We start from the raw sequence: 21,146 nt of genomic DNA, 5'->3' as shown, positions 1-21,146 counted from the left end.
AGAAGGATGTAGGTTGCAGTAAGTACTGGGAGATGAAGAAGCTTGCACAGGATAGAGTAGCATGGAGAGCTGCATCAAACCAGTCTCAGGACTGAAGACCACAACAACAACAACATTTAAAGCAAGATGACATTCTCCGAGCCACCCTGACTGAAATCTTATCACTGTCTGACTGAATATTTGTGCAGCTTTTTTCAGATTGTACTTCATTATAGATAAATGCATTTTCTGCGGAACATCTGAGCTCACTCTTAATGCTGTGAGCAAGGTCATGAACATACAACATGAACAGTATAATATAAATATAAATATAATGCTTTTCTCAAGACTTTTCTCGCGCTCTTTGAAAGTTGCTTTCCGTTAGAACGTTCAAAACAGGGTACTAACGCAAACAGGCAGCCTGGGTGGCTGACTAGAGGGATAAGAATATCTTGTAGAACAAAGTGGCAATTATATCAAAACGTTAGAAACAGTCAGAATCTAAATTCAGCAGCCCATTACAAACAGTATTGTAAGGTGCTTAAAAACGTTATTAGGAAGGCAAAAAGTATGTGGTATGCAGATAGAATAGCTAAGTCTCAGGATAAAATTAAAACCATATGGTCAGTCGTAAAGGAAGTGGCTGGTCTGCAGAGACAGGTAGAGGATATAGAATCAGTGCGTAGTGGGAATGTTCGTGTTACTGAGAAGTCGCATATATGTACAGTATTTAATAATCACTTCTGAATATAGCAGGTGAACTAAATAGAAACCTAGTCCCAACAGGGAATCATATAGCGCTCTTAGAAAAAAGTGTTCCGAGACTGTTACCTGAAATGCTCCTCCATGATACTGACAAGAGGGAGATTGAGTTAATAATTAAATCACTAAAGACCAAGAACTCTCATGGATATGACGGGGTATCTAGCAGAATACTGAAGTATTGTTCTATGTACTGAGCCATATCTGTAACTTTTCCTTTAGGAGGGGGTCGGTTTCCTGACCGATTAAAGTACTCGGTAATGAAGCCACTTTATAAAAAGGAAGACAGTGATAATATTGACAATTATAGACCTATTTCTATGCCATCGGTGTTTGCTAAAGTTATCGAGAAGGTTGTATATACAAGGTTACTGGAACATTTAAATTCACATAATTTGCTGTCAAATGTTCAGTTTGGTTTTAGAAATGGTTTAACAACTGAAAATGCTATATTCTCTTTTCTCTGTGAGGTTTTGGACGGATTAAATAAAAGGTTGCGAACGCTAGGTGTTTTCTTTGATTTAACGAAGGCTTTTGACTGTGTTGACCACAAAATATTACTGCAGAAGTGGGACCATTATGGAGTAAGGGGAGTAGCTTACAATTGGTTCGCCTCTTACTTTAAGAATAGAAAGCAGAAGGTAATTCTCCGCAATATTGAGAGTGGTAGTGATGTTCAGTGCCAATGGGGCACTGTTAAGTGGGGCGTTCCCCAAGGGTCGGTGCTGGGGCCACTGCTGTTTCTTATTTATATAAATGATATGCCTTCTAGTACTACAAGTGATTCAAAAATATTTCTGTTTGCTGATGACACCAGCTTGGTAGTGAAGGATCTTGTGTGTAATATTGAAACAGTATCAAATAATGTAGTTCATGAAATAAGTTCGTGGCTTGTGGAAAATAATTTGATGTTAAATCACAGTAAGATTCAGTTTTTACAGTTTCTAACTCACAATTCAACAAGAACCGATATTTTGACCAGACAGAATGGGCATATTATAAGCGAGACGGAACAGTTCAAGTTCCTAGGCGTTCGGATAGATAGTAAGCTTGTTCAGAAACTAAATGCTGCTTTATTTACCATTAGAACAGTATCTGAAATAAGTGACACCGCAACACGAAAAGTAGTCTACTTCGCATATTTTCATACGCTTATGTCGTATGGTATTATTTTTTGGGGTAATTCTTCTGATTCAAAAAGGGTATTTTTTGCTCAAAAACGGGCTGTTCGAGCTATATGTGGTGTAAGTTCGAGAACCTCTTGTCGACCCCTATTCAATTGTCTGGGAATTCTGACATTGCCCTCACAGTATCATCATCATCAGTTATCTGCTATATTAGCAGGTCCTTTGCCTCTCCATTTTCTGCGATCCATTGCTTCCTTCTTAAGGCTGCTGTATGTTATACCGTCCATCATGTCATCCAGTATCTGGAATCTCTTCCTTCCTCGCTTCCTTTTCCCTTCTACATAACCTTATAAAACTGTTTTTATCAGTCCGTCATTCTTTCTTAATATATGCCCAATCCAGTTTCTTTTTCTTCTCTTTATTACATCTAGTAACTGTCTTTTCTCTCCCACTCTTCTCAGTACCTCTTCATTTTTTACTCTGTCCATCCAACTTATTCTTTCCATCTTCCGCCATGTCCAGATCTCAAAAGCCTTTCTCTGTCTTTTTTCCTCATAGTCATTGTTTCAGCGCCATATAGAAGAACACTCCATACAAGACATTTTATGAGTCTCTTTCTGAGTTCTCTGTCCAGACCGCTGCAGAAGATTCTCCCTTTCTTATAAAACGCCTCTTTTGCCATTGCTATCCTTGTTTTAATTTCTGTGGTGCACTTCCAGTCGGTGTCTATCCTGCTTCCAAGATACTTAAAATTTTGCACCTGTTCTAGTGTTTCTCCATTCAGCATAATTTTTATTTCCTTATTTCCTCCTATTGCCAATACTTTTGTTTTATTTGTGTTAATTTTCATTCCATATTTTTTTCCGTTAGTTGCAATGGTGTCCACCAAATCCTGTAGTTCTTTTTCCCCTGTGGCTAGAAGGACCATGTCATCAGCAAATCTCAAGCATCCTACTCTTCTTCCTCCAATTTCTACTCCTTTGTCATCTAATGAGCATTGGTCAATCATATTTTCCAAGTACAGTTTGAAAAGAGTAGGTAATAAACAGCATCCTTGTCTTACTCCTTTCCCTAGTCTGATCCAGTTTGTACTTTCTCCTCTCACTTTAACTGAAACTTTTTGATTAAGGTATAATGAGTTTATAAGTCTTCTGGTTTTCCAGTCCACTCTCTTTTCCCTCATAATAGTCGCCAGCTTGTCCCAAACCACATTGTCAAATGCCTTTTCTAAATCGATGAAGCACATATATAGGTCTCTTCCTTTTTCAATAAACCTTTCTCCCAAGATTCGTAGGAGCCCTATTGCATCTCTGGTGCCCGTATTCCGTCTAAAGCCAAACTGCTCCTCGCCGAGATTCTCCTCTATTACTTTTTCAAGTCTTTTATTAATTATTCTCAACATCACTTTGGCTGCATGTGAAATGAGGCTGATTGTCCTGTGCTCGCTGCATTTCTTGGTTCCTTGTTTTTTCGGTAATGGAATCATTACTGTTGTCAAAAAGTCCTCAGGCCATTCACCAATGTCATATATTTTATTACATAACCTCAATATTTCTCTTATTCCATTGTGGTTCAAGCATTTTAGTATTTCTCCCGGTATTGTGTCTGTGCCTACTGCTTTGCAATTTTTCATTGCAGCAATGGCAGACTTTACTTCTTCCATTATGATGGTCGGTCCTTTCTCTTCATCACTTACACTGTTGTGTGATTCAAGTTCCAGAGTTTCTGGTTTGCTATTTGTGTCATATAGCTCTTTTATATATTCTTCGCATCTCTGGAGGACATCGTCACGATCTTTGTACACTACCTCTTCGTCTTTACTCAAAATTTCCATAGTAGCACTTCCTGCTCTGTTTTGCTCCCATGTCATAGTCTTTACTCTGTTTTATAGTAAGTCGTATCTTCCCTTCCTGTCCAGTTCTTCAATTTCATCACATTTCTCTTATAGCCATTTTTTCCTAGCCTGCTATGTTTCTCTTCGCAGTTCGTTATTTAACCTTCGGTATATCTTTCTTGCATCTTCAGTGTTCTTGTTTTTCAATTTTCTTCTCATCTCCATCTTGGAAATCATTTCTTATGTGACCCATGGTTTTTTTGACTTTTCCCTTTTACATATCCTATATTTTGCTGTCCTGCTTTAATGATTCCTTCTTTCAGCATATTCCAGTACTCGTTGGCATTATCAGGTGCTTCTTTGTCTCGTAATGTGTTTAGAAAGTCCCGAGACAGCATTTCTGTAATTTGTTCTTTGTTGAACCTTATCTTCTCTAAATCCCACTTCTTCACCATTGTCGCCTTTTTCGGTTTTTTCATTCTTATTTCTATTTCTGCCATAAGTAAATTGTGGTCGCTATTAATATCTGCACCTAGTAATGTGTGCACCTTCTTGATTCCATTCCTGTATCTTTCTTCTACAGTATAAAATCGATTTGGTTTCTGTATTTATCCCCTGGTGATTTCCAAGTGTAGAGGCTCCTCTTATGGTTCTTGAACCATGTGTTTGCCGCTATCAGCTGCCTTTCCCTGCAGAAGTCAATTAACCATTCACCTCTGTCATTTCTCTTTCCAAGACCATGACTGCTATGTTTCCCTCTTTCCCTTCTCCCACAATGGCGTTCCAGTCTCTCATTACTATTTTGCAGCATTTTTTATTTTCGTCCATTATTCTCTCTATTACACTGTACGTTTCCTCAACAATTTGGTCATCATGTTCTGAAGTTGGCATATACACCTGGACAATTAGTAAATCTTTTTGTGTTCCTTTCAGCCTTACACCAATAACCCGGTCATTTGCATAGTCTACATATTCCACACATTTAGCCAATTCCTTTGTCATAATCATTCCTACTCCATTAATTCCTTTTACTTCTCCTCCTGAGTAGTAGAATACATATTCATCTGACTGCAACTCTCCATGTCCATTCCATCTTACCTCAGCAACTCCTACGAGGTCCATATGATTCTTTTCCATCTCTCTTTTAAGGTTTTCTAGTTTTCCTGCTTGTAGCAGAGTTCTGACATTCCAGGTACCAATTCTAGTTTTGATTTTTTGCCTCCTTTCAAGTTGTCCCCCCCGGAGATCCGAATGGGGGACTATTTTACCTCCGAACACCGATTTAACATGAGAGGAAGCCATTTTTTGTGCATATATATTTTCTTTAATGTCGTTTGTTGTTAACAATATTAGCCTATTCCCAAGAGTTAGCAGCATTCACTCAGTTAATACTTGGCAGAAATCCAATCTGCATGTGGAATGCACTTCCTTGACTCTTGTGCAGAAAGGAGTGCAGTATTCTGCTGCATCAATTTTCAATAAGCTACCACAAGAACTCAAAAATCTTAGCAGCAGCCCATACTCTTTTAAGTGTAAACTAAAGAGTTTCCTCATGGCTCACTCCTTCTATTCTGTCGAGGAGCTCCTGGAAGAGCTAAAAAATTAAGCAAATTCCAGTGTTACGTTGTTGATTTCCTTTATTTAAACTTACTTGTCACCTGAATATGTTTTTTATATTTCATTTTATCTGTTTCCAATATCGTGTTATAATTTCATGTATTGACTCGTTCCATGACCATGGAGACTTCTCCTTAATTTGGTCCCACGGAACAATAAATAAATAAATAAAAAATAAAATAAACAGCAAGAGTCCCAACACACTCCCCTGGGACATACCCGAAATTACTTCAACAGTTGCCGGTGACTATCCATCCAAGGTAACTTGCTGCGTCTTCCCGACCAAAAAATCCTCAATGCACTCACAAATTTCGCTTGATATGCCATACGATGGCACTTTCGATAATTAGCATCTAGCATTAAGTAGCATCAGAGATTGAGCTGTTTCTGAGTTTTTCATTTAAACATATAACGCTATTGAACACAATACATTCACACATCAAGTTCTATCCAGAAAAAAAAACTTCTTGAAGGATATCAGCTGCTGTGAGATATTTTCGGCAATAACAATCGTAACATCTCACAGACTTAACAGGTTGTGGGATTTCAATTGCAGCGCTCATGCTGAAAGACTGCTGTCGGCGTAAGAGGTACAGTATTGTTGCCCCAATAGTACACTTGCTTGCTTCCTGACCTGTTGTGCTCTCTGATGTCATTTCCTGCACTCATTCTTGGTTTAACCTAGATCGGATATTAATTTCCGGATAGCAATTGCACTTATATACACTACGTGAGAGAGAAAAGAAGCATCCAAAAGGTGAGGAGGAAACGTAGTGACGCTTCTCGGGTTGATATGAAGTATTATGTCATTTCTGTGCTTACAAAACAGCGAATGATTTCCAAAGAACTTGTCAGTATGAGCCCACTTACCAGTATGACGTTACTGTTGCGGGGCAATTGCTGGTCGAACCCGGGACTCAAGTTGGCCATATTGAAGCCGGAACCCACCGCGCCGTATTTCGTCAGGAAGCTGAGCAAGTTCAATACCGTCAAGGGGCAGTGCAGAGTGATACAGCGGTATTCGGAAGCATTGCTTTATTCAATAATTTACAGAACTACGACGGGTGCTACAGTCCCTGGTCTTCGTCGCCCTAGGCCCCGTTTGGCATGCTCTGTCCGACCATAGGACGAAGGTGGTTGTACATGTCACCCGTGGCCCACAGAACAACAAGATAATGACAGTGAGCATTTCAGCCACAGGGTGTGTCGTTTTTCTGTTTTTCTTGAGTATAGCTTTGTGGAGAGTGTGGAAACGTGCACCAGTAGAGGAGGTGCCATCACATCAGTTGCCTATGGCAAGGGTAACCAGTGTAAACAGTGTATAGGGGTAGTGTTAATGTCTTTATGTTCTCATTAGTTTTAGTCTGTAGAATGTAAGTTTTGTGAATAAGGTATGTTTACGCAGGCACAGGTCACGTCTGCTATATTTCGATTCGGGACGAATCTTGATGATAGGAGGGAAGTGTGCTGTGATAGCGTTAGTCTTAGTCTTGGTCGTAGAAAAGGGGGATTTTGTTAAAAATCCGTAAAGGCGCGGTTGGGCGATGAAGTTTGGGGCCGCTGGCAGTGTGTAGTAATAGTCGGCAGCCAGTAGGCCAGGCAGAGTTAACAGGGCGCGGAGCTACGACGGGGTTGTTGCGCGCACGATGTGTTTGGTGTGAAGCAACAGCGAGGCAGGGAACTGCAGCGGCTCTTGAAGTTATTGGGATGTATGAGGCGTGGGCACTAGACCAGAGCCAGGAGGGCGATGTGTAAATGGCTGACGTATGGGAATTTACCCGTGGCATAATTTCTGTCTCTCTCTGACACTACGTCAGAAGCGAGGGTAAAAGCAGTATAAATAATCAGGCACTTTTAGCTTGAGAGGTGCTGAGCTAGCGAGGCGAGCGCATCGCTGCCGTTGCGCGCGACGCTTACTCGGCCGTTGAGAGCTTGTGAAGAGGTTTCTGTGCTGTGGGCGCCACGGGAAGCAAATTGTCGTGAGTTGTTTTCACAACGCCTGCAGATTGTCGTGTTCCGCGCCCCGCAGCATGGGAAAGAAGTACGCGCAGAGGAAACCTGCCGCTACGAAGGGTTCTTCGGTTGTGCACCTCACTGAGTCTGCCGACCAAGCAAGGAAGTCCCGAGAAGACGAGTCGCGGCCTGTCCCCCCTTTGTACGTCAAGTGCAAAGGCGGGTGGACAGCGCTGTTTGACTTTGACGAATTGCGCTAAGAACGACGTGGTCTACGAGTCTGTCGATACAGACTCACTGATCTGCGTTCGAGCCACAAACGTGGCCGATCACAGAGCGATCAAGGTCGCAGTGGCCGACCACATTGTCGACGCGCCGCCGGCGCGTGAGAAGGCAACCTCCGTAGGAAGAATGAAGACGACCGAGGCACTCCTCAGGGGGTTACGTTGGTGCTGTGATGAGGCAGCGGTCCGGGAAGGGCTGCTGCTAGCCGGGTTCGGTAATGCAACCGCAAGGTTGCACAACCGGACCAACAGGAAGAGGGCGCCGCTCTATGCCGTGACCGTGCAAACGGTCGACGGCGGGAGCGACATCTTCGACCTGCGGAAGTTGCTGGGCTTCCCGGTTACGACAGAAGCTCTCCTGACCGCCACGGACCCCCTGCCCCAGTGCTTCAGGTGCCAGGGCGAGGGCCATGTCGCGAAGTATTGCCGCAACGCGGCTCGGTGCGTCAAATGCTCAGGCGAGCACGACAGCCGCGCCTGCAACCGCGGTAGTAATGTTCTGCCGACCTGCGTCCGGTGTGGCGGCCCGCAAGTCACCAGCTGGCGCGGCTGCCCGGCTTTCTCAAGCCGCAACCGTGCCGAAGGCGGCGAGACGACCGCGGCCGCACCGACGCAGCGGAAGAAGAGAAGACGACGGCGGAAACGACGTAGGGCGCAGAACAGCCCGGCACAGCTGAGGAACGACGCAGTAGCAGCTCCACCGGCCAGGGACAGGGATGACCGCCCGGAAACGGGCAGTCGGGATGCAGCTCGCGCCCCTGAGAAGAACTGTGGCCTCGAACTCGGCACCAGCGTCAAGGAGGGCACTGCAGCCCTCAAAGCCGTCATGGCGGCAGAGAGGGCTGCCTTCGCAGCCGCCGTGGCTGCAGAAAAGGAACAGGCCTTGAGGCAACTGCGTGCAGTCTTCGCCCAAGGCCTCCGTGCAGCAAAACCAGCGAACACTCCTGCGACCTCGTAGAAAAACGTTCGCGCGCCTGTCCCAGCGGCTTCCCCAGCAGCACCGCAGGTGAAAGATGCAAAGAAGGCAACCGCCGCCCCAGCGGCATCGACGGAGACCCCGACCGCCGCGGTGGCGGCCCCCGCAAGGGGCCGAGAAGTCAAAGACGCAGCGTTCATCACGCAAGCGCGAGCGAACGGCATGCATTTCACCGACGCTGAAGCAGCGCGGATCACTGAACAAACGGAGCTGCTCAAAGCTACTCTGCAGAAGGCCTGCGCCGTGCAGTAGAGGAGGATGCCGTTCAGCACCAGCCAGATGAAGCTGTGCCAAGTCACTGACGACACGGCGCAGCAGAGGGCGTAATGGCAACGCGCGCGTTGCCGCTCTGAATTCTTCTTTTACAGGGACGAAGCCACCGCAGCAGGCCAAGGAGACACCACACGAGCCCAGCACACGCATACTACAGCACACCGAGCTGCAGCACCGTCTAGGACTGATCTCTTGTGACGAAACTTGGCAGGACACGGTATCCGATCGCATGATACCCGCTTCTAACATAACCTAACCTTGCATGACCTATCGCAGTCAGCAAGACGTCCGCTACTGCTCTTAGTACCCGACCTAACAATCGCAGAGGTTTTTTTCCCTTGGCGCTTGCCTTGGCACTTTTTTCCCTCTGCCCTTACAACCGCTACCCTTCGTTCGACTTTCGACCTAATCTATCTCCAGATAAGCGCGTATAAATGGCTAACCTTAGCCAGACGTACGCAAACATCGCAGTACCCACATCCTGCGACACCTCACTTTTAGTGAACACTAACCCTTATGCAGAGATGACAATAGACCTTTTGTGTTGGCTATCATGCCGGTGTGGGCGTGGAGGGGCCCCACCTTAAAAAATTTCGAGAGGTGTGTGCCAGGTCAGTCTAGAGTCGAGTCGGACCTGGGCTGGTCTACTCTTATAGGGCCAAGTTTGGCAGCGATGTTGTAAATATTCTATGTAAAAGTGTACTTTATTTCTATGTACTTGTTCGGGCTGCATTCCGCACATCTGGGGGCAGCTGGGTACTTGGAGATTGCATGGTCTGCCTGAAGGAGAGCAGTGACAGTGGTCTGCAGCGGGTCCAAGGCAGGCCACGTTCGGTTCCCAGCTGGCGCACTGGAGTCGAAGCGAGGCGTACACTGCCCGGGGCGCGGCAGCACTGCAGCGGCGCCAGAGGCGGCGGCGGGTGTTGCCATCCAGCCAGCACCACTAGCAGCAAGTTGCGGCACGGCGTCCAGGAGGGTGCGGGTTCGAGTCTGGTCCTGCCCTGGGAGCAGCCAATAACAACCCTTTCGACAAGCTAAAATCCGCTCTGCCGAAGTTATCTATACTTACAGGAACCCTATTATCTCCTTCCACATAACTTGCGTGAGCTAAACTCCTCTGCACAAAACAGTGTGCATTATCCAACTCCTCATTACTTGAGAGTGGCTCCACCATGTACAACGTCTCCTTTGGTAAGTTCGTATTTATAAAAACCCAGACTACTTTCCCTGTACCTGCTGGTGTGTTATCCTGCTGATCGACCTTTAGTGAATCCGTTCGCAGTTTAGTTGGCATCACCTTCGCGTTAAGTGCGCCTTGCAACATTCGTCCATTTGCAACCGTTTCCCCCCGTGCAAAACATTGTTCCACTGAGTTCCACTGTTTGCTGCCAAAGATCTATTTTCGCACGACGTTTGTCAAGGAAGTCCAGTCCGAGAATCACCGAGTACCCCTCACCCACACATGGTAGCACCTCTACCTGCTCACTAAACTTAGTTCCTGGGATCACAAATTGAAGTACCGTCATACCCAATTACTCCACTTTATTATCCCCCAAACCACGTAACCTATAACGTGGTGGCTCAAGCCTTCTCCTGCTAACTAGGTCTAGACTAATAAGAGAAACGTGTTCCCCTGTGTCAACCAGAAACCTCTGTTCCCTTCCGTTCACCACGCCTAATAAGCAGCATTCCGTCTGTGCACCTACAAGCACATCACCTAATTTCACTGGGACCATACTCCGACAGCTGAAGCAGTCCCGTTCTCGTTTAACGGCTGTTGCCGCCGAGGTTCTCCCCTACTTTTACTCCTGCAGATCACTGCCCGGTGACCCATTGTCCCACAGGAGTAACACCACAACTGACACTGACACTGCCTCCTAATACGCTCTCCCTGGCCACAACGAAAACACGTAATTTCCGCTGCCAGAACTTATGCCTCACCCTTTACTTTGCCGCATAATCTACCTCCTCTAAGTACGTGGCAATCCTTAGAGTCGCCACAAGATCACTGGGATTCTCCATTCTCACCCGACATGACATCTTCGGCGGTACTCACCGCAAAAACACATCTAACGCCCTGTTCTTGGCCTCTTGTAACAGCACTCTATTTGTCTCCCCATTCTGTGACAGTTCGAACGTTAGTGCATTCAGTTTTCTAATACTGTCTGAGAAAAACTCCACAGTCTCGTTTCTTCTCATGACTAACGCACTTAATTTTTTCCGAAAAAACCTGGTACTATTCTGTTTTTGGTACCTCTGGCGTAACCCAGCCTCAAGCTCTGCAAACGTCCCCACATGGTTCAACGTTTTATGCTACAGTATGTACGACTTGGCATCCCCTATCAGGCGTAACTTCGGCACTCTCAACATTACAACATCCGACCACCCATTGGCCTCAGCCATTGTGATAACGTCATTCATTAAGGAATACCGACACATCCTCCATTGTTTTACCCGAAAAGGCGTTAATCCATGCCGCGATTGCCAGGTCAAACGGTCTATGACACTCCCCGACCTGCAATTTACTTTCACACGATGTCCCTTCCCCTACTTGCAATGCCTCAGATCTCCCCGCTAATTCTTCATATTTTTCTTTGTCCCTTATCCTTGCCTCCGACAATACCCGAATTTGCTGAGTTAGAGCGGCTACAGCATCCGCTGTAGTCACTGCCGCAGCTTCCGCTGCTTGTCGTGTTTCCACCATTCTTGCTTATAGCTCTACTGTCAGTATCAATTCCACCCTGCTACTCCTAAAACATAGTTCTTGCGGCGATTCATCGCCCATCTACATTCTGAACAACTGCGCATCAAATGTCTAAATCTGGTACAAATAAAACAACTCTTTGGCACCCACTTCGTACACGGTAATCCATGACCTGACAGGTTACAAAAATTACATCGCTTAAGCGCTATGTCGTCGTGTCACCGATTTCCCCTGAATTCCAATAAATCTACAGGGTCCTCTGGCCTTACAAAAGGCACCTTCAAAAAGTCTGTTCCAATTGACACTTAACCCCTTTAAAACACAAAAGAATGACACACAACAATAAATCAAACGTCACTCACCCATCCTCATCCTGCTCATGCGCAGGTGACAGTCCTGATCTCCTCCCAATACTGGTATGCACGAACACTTCCCGAACGGCAAGACGTAACAAGAAGTGTATGAATACCAATCACAAACACAACCAAACACCTCAGCTACCCCTCTACACAGGCACACCTCACCGCTACTTGCTCGACATAAGATGTCGGAGTGGAAATCCAGTACAAGCGTTGCAAGCAGCAACACTTCTGACACCACTGTTGCGGGGTGTCGGTGATCGAACCCGGGACTCCAGATGGCCTAGCTGAAGCCGGGACCCATCACGCCGTATTTTGTCAAGAGGCCGAGCAAGTTCAATAGCGTCAAGGGGTAGTGCAGATTGAAGCAGCGGGATTTGGAAGCACTGCTTTATTCACATTATTTACAGAACTACGAGGGGTGCAGTGTAGTGTCGGCATACCGCCCACAGCGTTGTCCCGCGAGTCCAGCCGGCTCAGCAACTCCTGGTATGCCGACACCGCTGCTCGGTCATCAAGGCCACTCAGATGGAAGGCGGCCGCGCTCTGCCCAGTCACCGCTCGCTGAAGTGTCCCGTCTTGCATTGTGAGGCTGCCCAAGATTCCACAGACTGCTGCAATCCCTGCTCCTCGCCGCCCTCTGCCCCATTTGGTCTGCTCTGTCCGACCATGGGACGAAGGTGGTTGTATGGGTCACCCATGGCCCTCGGTTGCTGCTGCTCCCAGGACAAGACTGGACTCCAAACCGCTTCCTCCTGGACGCCGTGCCGCAACTCTCCGCTAATGGTGCTGGCTGGATGGCAACACCCGCCACCGCCACTGGCGCCGCTTCAGTGCTGCCGTGCCCCCCCCCCCCCCCCCACCCCATCACCCCAAGCGTACGCCTCGCCTGGACCCCGGTATGCCAGGTGCGAAGTGTGCATGTGGGCCGTCCTGGACCCGCAGCAGACTGCTGTCACTGCCCTCCTTCAGGCAGACTGTGCCATCTCCAAGTGCCCAGCTGCCGTTCCGTCCCGAACAAGTACATAGAAATAAAGTACAGGTTTACATAGATATTTACAACATCACTGTCGGACTGGACCCTATAAGCGTAGACCAGCCCAGGTCCGACCCGACTCTCGACTGACCTGGCACACACCTCTCAAGCTAAAAGTACCTGACTATTTATACTGATTTTCTCCTCGCTTCTGACATAGTGTTAGAGTGAGACAGAAACTATGGCAGAGGTAAATTCCCATACGTCAGCCATTTACACATCGCCCTCCAGGCTCTGACCTAGTGCTCCTGCCTCATACATTGCAATAACTTCAAGCAACACTGCAGTTCCTTGCCTCACTCTTGCTTCACACCAAACACATCGTGCGAGCAATAACGCTGTCGCAGCTCCACGCCCTGTTTACTCTGCCTGGCTTAGGCCCCAGACTTCATCGCCCAAATGCGCCTTTACTGAATTTTAACAAAATACTCCTTTTCGACGACTAAGACTAACACGAGCGCAGTATTACACCTCCTCTAACCTGGAATGAACCTCTAGATGAGTTTTGGACAAACACACTGACTCAGCATATGAAACCACTTTTTTCTGGTGTCATATTGTATTCAAGTTCCCTGGCAAACCATATCGAGGTCACTGAGGAGAGAGGAATGGGAGGGGAGGATAGGAGAGTGGAAGGGGGTTGGCCAATGGAAATCGAGCTCCCTCCCCCACCAAACAGGGATCATTTGATGCGTTTATAGGATAGTGAAAGGATCGTCATGAAGTGCTGGCAGCAGAGATTGGTCACAAAGCAGAAGAAGGTTGGAATTTGGTATTTAACCATCAATTAATTGTAACATTGTTAATAATAATTTATAAGTATATTCGTTTCATACTTATGTTCCGTTATTTTTTACTCCAGCAGCACCGCGTACTCTAGCAGAAGTGCTGGACAGGGACACTCAAGTGTTCAGTTTTTCATTGTCTGTGTCACCACGGCAACATACCACAGACGACCTTCCATATTTATCGCACCTGCTGTCGCGCCACCACCAGAGCTTCCTCAACATGTTGAGTCTCAGCTAAATCCCACAAGAATACTGTTTTTAAGAACGTATACATTGTGACAGCTAATGGTTCAAAACGCGTGAATGTAGGCCTCGCACCTGACATTGACTTGGAGCAGTTGTAAAAAGTTCAAAGTATTGTTTCTTAACTGCAGTATTCATGGTGTGAGTGATAATATATCTGCAGCATGATGGAGTGTATAGAGTAGAAAATGACAATGGAATACAGCTCAGCCCATATTCTTATTGACGTTCATATGTTTGGACATATGGTTTCAGTAGTTGATATGTATGGTAAAGCTGTGCTTCGTTTAACTTCAGGGGACACGCGCATTTACAGAAAACGTTCAAGTATTCTGAACGTGTATGACCGATACAGTATGCTAGGAACTGTGCAGGACAGACTTACACACTGGCGCCAATAAATTACAGCTGAATACTATGACCTTCTGGAGTATTTGAATGTGAACAGTGAAAATATATTGTAATTAGAACAGAGTATAAACGCTTGTGTTCAACCAGTGGCAAACAGTGTAAGTGCTGAGCTATAACTATAAAATTTTTGAATGCCTACGTGTGTAATAGTACCTAAAGACTTGAAAACGATTCAGGCTGAATTCAAAGCATAAACTGGAATTTTGTGTGATAGAAAGAATAATACGAATATAAATTATTCTTGTTGTGCCATTCTTTGAATCAAATGCGTATAAAACACAGCATAAGACATAACTACCAGTGAATAGCGCTAAGCGTTGACTGAGTAGTAAAGCTATCCACCATGCAGCACTGCTGTTAGCACCCCATATTGTAAGGCAGGAAGCTCCACTGGACAAAGAAGACCCAAAGGGGCAGGGTCTAACCATAAACTCACCTGACACGTAAGGACTGCAGAGGCAGCGACCCTACTTCTCCCTGCCACGTGCTTTAATGGAATTGGCCATAGCTGGTGGCGCATGGCCGATAGATTCTTTTTTTTTGTGCTTATGTGTAAAAATTCATCTATTCTTGTTGAAAAGATTGCATATTGTGAAGAGTAATAATAATTCCTTCATTCATAAGGACTGGATTCTTTCATAAATAGAAACAGGGAAATAACTAATGGGTTTTATTGATAATAATTTTTCTTTTTTTTGTCCAGTTGAATATCATTGGTCAGAACGGGAATCTAGTCGATTTTTGAGGGGAGGAAATTATAGTACATCCTCATATGAAGCAGCATCATGGGCATTACAAAAATATTATCTCTCAACGTCAAGGACTTAATTGTACTGTAGAAAGTTTATCTCTGATGCATATTCACCTGTCTGTGGAATTTTCATTCTTCTGCTGTTTTAAAAGCGAAATGATGTACAACTCATCTTGTTCTTCTTGTTAGGACTTCCAGATGACAAGGTTCTGTATTTTGTATTATCATTAATACTAATGAAATGATAACTACATACTTACAAAGGCATTATATTTCTTTTAAAATATTGTGATCAGCACAATGTTCTACTAATCCAAAAACTTTTATATATTTTCAGCCTGTGAATTAGTTGGATGTGATTGTTTTGGTAAAGCAGTGATTGATCACCACTGTGTCGAAATTTCAATGAACATCATTCGAGCCTGCAGTTTAACATGGTGACGAAGTCTGATCATTATTAATATTGTCATGCAAGCTATTCATTACTTTGGAAACTAACATAAAAGTCAGTCCTGTGTCATCAAACCTCACTTTCTGACAACTTCTGTGCCTGATGATGTAGTTTCACACACATAACAGGTATTTAATCAAGTCATGATATTAAATGAAGAGGGAGAATTTTACTTCAACTCATTAATAATGAAGCTTACGGTTTCTAGATTTTATTATTCTCTTGCTGTCATCAAAACTGATTTGACCTTGTTTTTTGAACATTTTACTTCTGATTTTAAAACATTCAAAAAATCCACATGGCTCACATCAAGGTGGTATTACATTGTGAAGCATAAATACAGCACATAAAGTCATCAAACTCCACAGAATGCAATAGCACGGGAGATTTACTATTTTCTTCAATCAATAGGACTGAAACCTCGCAATGACATCACTTGAGATAACAACTCCAGTTTAGTATGGCGATTGGATCATTTGTAAGGAATATTTCTCCCACAAACATTTTGCTTGAACAACCTTTAACAATAAGGATGAGATAAAAATTCTTATTCAACATCGAGAAGAGTTAACACTTTAAAAGAACAGTTTTCTAAGTATGGAAGGAACGTTTGCGTCCCTGAGGAAGGATGGAAGCGATCTACCATCAGCAACATCGCGACTTACATGTAACGTATTCATCTTTCTTTTTCAGTAAGTAAGATATGAACTACAGGTATAGAACTCGACTGCACAAGAAATGATGGATTTACATCGATACTCAAAACATATGTCTCCTCATCAACTTTTGGCCTGAAAACATTTTTAAAAATGCAGGGAGGTTCGTAGATGGGTCGATAAATAGTCGCTTTACCACCTGCATCCCACTCAAATCGTTAATTGGCTTCTTTGACGATAGTAAATATGTCGTTATAAACGCTAGGCAGGAGTTGATTCTAGTTTGATATTCTGCTAATAATAACTCATAAGTTCAAGGAGGGCCAGAAGAGCAGAGAAAAATTACGTTGTATAGTTTGGCGTGGAAAGTACCACATTTATCAGTATCAGACGATGAGTGCCTCAATTTCTGCATGTGCTGCATGCAGGTGCCCAACTATCTTGAACTTGCCGTTCATGGGAACCTTGCAAGTATCCAATTCTCCCAGGAACATGAAAAGACTCATGGACGATTAAAACATCTATTCAACTAGAAACGGCTCGATTTATTATTCTAGCACTACAAATAGGATGCGGAGTGGCGGGTTAACAGTCGCGTTGCGCTGCGTACTTGTTTGACCACTGTCTCTCGTCGTACTGTGCACTACAAAAGTTCCACCTACGTCAGTACGGCATCTGATCACCAGCCCGTTTCTCTGCATACGTAGATACTGTCTAGACGATGTTAAAAGCAGCGCTGAAGAAAAACGCCGTCAATACTTAATGTTTACAAAGACTGCATAAACTCTGGTAGCAGCCTATCCTGTAATACAACGATTTTCGGGTGGAGGGCAATTGCTTCATCTCTTTAGAAAAATGGCAAAATTCTGCAACGAGATCTTTTATTTCTTTAGGTTCAAAACAAACACTTGCCACCAGCCCGTATTTAATTAACGAATAATATCACTGTCCTCACAGTTCATAAAAAAATGGTTCAAATGGCTCTGAGCACTATGGGACTCAACTGCTGTGGTCATAAGTCCCCTAGAACTTAGAACTACTTAAACCTAACTAACCTAAGGACAGCACACAACACCCAGCCATCACGGGGCAGAGAAAATCCCTGACCCCGCCGGGAATCGAACCCGGGAACCCGGGCGTGGGAAGCGAGAACGCTACCGCACGACCACGAGATGCGGGCTCACAGTTCATACAATCCAGTACACACGCAAGACAGCCAGAGATGTACTTAAGTCTGACCCGAATTATTAGGCGATTTACAGCCATTACTCTGCTACAATATATGAGTTTCACATTCAGTCCTTTTCAGTGGATTTGTAATAAAGAAACTGCTCGCGAAATATTCCATAGACGAATATGAAACATGCCACGCGGAACTCTACAAAGGCTGAAAATTCACAAACGTTTATCTTTCCAACAGATCACTTCACAAAGCTCAGATTTTCACAATCTGTCCGTAAATGCAACTGCTTTCACGGCAATACAATCCGGACGTGAGAAACCAGTAACTTCTTCATTTTACTCATAATGTAGACGGACACGTCCAACATGACCCGCACGTCCGACAGCTAGCCAGCGACTGACTGCTGCCGTTCCTTCCAGGGCCTATAACTATTTGCAATGCGCGGGAAATGCTTAAGGCTGATTGGTTGTTCAAAACGACCAGCCAATCAAAACAATCCTCTGAGTTCTTTCTCGAGCTAAAACTGTCTTATGCCAATCAACGTCCACAGATGCATTTACATTACTTTATCAGGCAAATCTTACTAAAATGTTTAAAAAAACCAAACGTAAAGAAAACTAATCTTGAAATGACTTTAAAAAACCATTACTCTGCAAGTAGCTATTCTGGCTGCCTTCTTACAAAAGCAAGTACCCTTCGACATACGTCATTGGCAAGGTGGGGAAATTACATTTTTCATTGCAACTTGTTTGCTCAACACTTTCCCATGATACAGTTACGTAATGTTTAACCTGAGATAATATTGAATTTTTTCGTATGTCCCACATACACACTCTCATTCATTCTCATTTACTCACACAACAACACATTAAATAAATACTGATCTTTTGTGAATTTTATAGTACGAAAATGAAAAATAGTTGACGTTTTTAATTATGAAAATTCAAATTTACCTAACATTTTGTGAACTTCAGTAATGATTCCAAATGATACTAAACGACAAAACGTTATGAATCTTAACTGACTTTAATCTTACAAGTGCCGGTTTGGGGTGTTTTTGGCAATTTTCTCTAACTTGAAAGTATGGCAGCTAGAAAGCTGAGATTTTACACACTCTTCTTTTTAATAACAAAGGGCAGTATATTGACTTTTAACTAAAGTGAATAATATTCGACATAGTTTATTCAGATTCTTAGGGGCTTGAATATTCTGTCGCTTGAATAGTCACAGGTACCGCTTCCCACGGCTAGGTTAGCGACAGGTGCGATTGAGGCACTCTAAGATACAAGAGGCTGTTTCTATCACTGCCAATACCTCCAAAGCTACGAGCCGTACTGCAAAGTAGTGCAATAAATGCTATTGCGTATTGACAAGCGACATTACAAGGAGGGGGAAATCTGAGAAAGAATTCGAGCACATTTCACAACTGTAAACTAAATTCAGAGTACTTTACATATCATAACTTACTGGTTGACTGGAACAAAAGAAAATCTCGGTCTGCTGTACGATATGTATGCAAGATTTTGCTCTTCGTACTATAAGAACGATGAATTTCATAGTATGCTTAGTCCTAAGAAGTTTAAAGAATTAGCACCCACAGTGGTGATTTCTCGCTCCCAGCAAAACGAGATGGTGAAATATGAAACTGTAGATGTGTTACTCACTTTGAATCATTGCAAAACTTCCTTCCATACACAGCACACATATGCTGCTCCCACAAGATCGCCGCGTAATCTACTCACCTCTCGCAGGAATGGTCTAATATCTGGTCGAATATCCGAACAGTCACTGGGAGGTATAGACACTGTGAATTAATCTACCATTTAATTGTGAATTCGTTGTGATATTGCACAAAAACACAGATCATGCTAATAGTCAGAATACTCAATTGTTGATTCGACTCATAAATTTCATCAGTATTAGCCACCAACACCTGGCTCCTGGGAAAACCTAGTAACGATCCTATTGAACCTTTGTACCTAAAGTCCGTTGTCTATTCTGTTGTTTTTATCTCTGCTTAGGTATATTAACGTTTGCACGTAACTGAAAGAGTTGCACAGTTTGCTTTCTATAGGCATTCAAATCATCAGTATCATATGGCCAGCAAGTACTACTATAACATTTCCACTTATTAGATGCAGTTTATATTTGCTTCAGTGATATTAAGTATGCTGTTATATGTTTTCAGACTTAGCAATACAATACTCCATTCCCCCGTTGCTTATATCTAGCGGAGGAAAACAGTTAGCTCTTAATATTGATGAGCACGCTTTTAAAGTACAAGAGCATGGCGTCACACCTAGTGCTCAACTGATGTAATATTGTGCATATTGTTTGTTTACATGCATTAATCAAGAGAAACATTAAGCAGAAATGATTGGAGTGATATGGATTGGAGTCTCAGTAATGTTAATAATAAAACCTTCTGGATTCTTCTTTAGTGTACAACGAGCTGCGGTCATGATTTGCTTGGAAATTTATTCCAGCACACAATGTAAGTTTGGCTGTAGCTATCTTTCAAACACCTTCACAACTTCCTTCCCTGTCTTTGCCCTCACAGGCAGGACCAAGGCGAATTTTTAATTTGTATCTACAACCACAAAAATATATCTGAAACCCTTATTTGATGGTGAATATTTGTTCATATCAACGACATCTGTGTGTTATCAATCATCTAAACTTTACGTAATAAGTCTGTGGGAGAATGTTTTGTGTGCGGACATGAGAAGATGATTACAGGCTGTCTCCAAAGTCACACAATGAACCATCTTTCTCAAAGCTCTGAAATTACTGATATGAGGCGTGTTTTTTAAGTAAGGTCCGTTTTGTTGCAGTTAGCGCTCATACCGCAACGAGCGCGTGCGTCGTGTACCAGAATGCCACGGGAACAACTGTACGGTTCTGTTTTGAGCTTTCAAAATGTTTAAGACTATCAACTCGCCCACCGCGTGTGAGGTTCTCTCAGTTGTACGGTGTTTGTGAGCAAGGAACCTGTCTGCTGCAGAAATTCATCGACAGATTTGCGAAGTGTACGGTGATACTGTTATGACTGAAAGCAAAGTGCGTAAGTGGGTACGAGAATTCAAAGATGGCCGTGACAACGACCATGATGAGGACAGCTCCGGTCGCCCTTCTTTGATTACAGACGATTTGGTAGCTTCAGTTGAAGCGATTTTCGTGAGAACAGGCACTTCAGAATAACAGGTCTCTTAAACGAAGTTCCTGACATGTCGAGATCAGTGCTTTGCAACATTGTTTCTGAACACCTAAAGTTTAGGAAACTGTACTCCCATTGAGTCCCGAAACTCCTAACAGAGGACCACAAAACCCAAAGATTTGAGTGTGCGATGAAGTTCTTGACTCGTTACCACGAAGAAGGTGACGGCTTCTTGAGTCAGATCGTAACTGGAGACAAAACATGGGTTTCGCATATCACGTCAGAATCGAAGCAACAGAGCATGGAATGGAGATACACATACTCGTCTGTAAAGGTGAAGGCCAAACAGACACTGTCCCAGTCCAAAACCATGGCGTCGGTGTTTTGGGATAGGCATGATGTTTTGCTGGTCAATTTCATGCAACGAGGAACAACTATCAATGAAGAAGCATACTGCCAAACCCTGAGAAAGCTACGCAGGGCGATTCAAAACAAAAGAAATGGCATGCTGACAAAGGGAATTATCCTTCTCCGTGACAATGCAGGTCAGACCCGCGATTTATTGGACAGTTTTGGCTGGGAAGTTTTAGACCATCCACTCT

Source organism: Schistocerca nitens, unplaced genomic scaffold (assembly GCF_023898315.1).
Source record: "Schistocerca nitens isolate TAMUIC-IGC-003100 unplaced genomic scaffold, iqSchNite1.1 HiC_scaffold_376, whole genome shotgun sequence".
Classification (NCBI taxonomy): Eukaryota; Metazoa; Arthropoda; class Insecta; order Orthoptera; family Acrididae; genus Schistocerca; species Schistocerca nitens.
This window is presented reverse-complemented; position numbering follows the sequence as displayed.